Source organism: Lycium ferocissimum, chromosome 3 (assembly GCF_029784015.1).
Source record: "Lycium ferocissimum isolate CSIRO_LF1 chromosome 3, AGI_CSIRO_Lferr_CH_V1, whole genome shotgun sequence".
Classification (NCBI taxonomy): domain Eukaryota; kingdom Viridiplantae; phylum Streptophyta; class Magnoliopsida; order Solanales; family Solanaceae; genus Lycium; species Lycium ferocissimum.
Genome location: NC_081344.1, coordinates 60,329,283 through 60,329,861, shown reverse-complemented (window position 1 = coordinate 60,329,861; position 579 = coordinate 60,329,283).

Genomic DNA, 579 nt, shown 5'->3' with positions numbered 1-579 from the left:
TTCTAATAGACAGCTGCGCCAAGCATGAGCTCCAGTCATTCGTGGATTGTTTCGCCGGGTACCATCAAATACTCATGAGCGAAGAAGACGCCGAAAAGACAACCTTTATCAGCCCTTAGGGAGTCTACCATTACAAAGTAATGCCGTTCGGCCTCAAAAAATGCTAGCGCCACATACATGAGAGCTATGACTACCTTATTCCATGATATGATGCATCAAGATATCGAAGTCTATGTGGACGATGCCATCATAAAATCAAGGGAAAGCTCGGAGCATACTGTGCACTTGCGTAAGTTCTGTGCCAGACTTCACACATTCAATCTAAAGCTGAACCCTGCAAAGTGCGTGTTTGGAGTGCCTACGGGTAAGTTGCTAGGGTTCATAGTTAGTCGTAGGGGTATTGAACTAGATCCTATCAAAATTAAAGCAATTCAGGAGTTACCACCTCCCAAGACTAAGAAAGAAGTCATGAGCTTTTTGGGGAGGTTAAATTACATTGGGCGGTTCATGTGCCATGTTGTGATCATACGGCCAATCCTTAAGTTACTCGAAGGACGCTCCCACAAATTGGACGGAAGA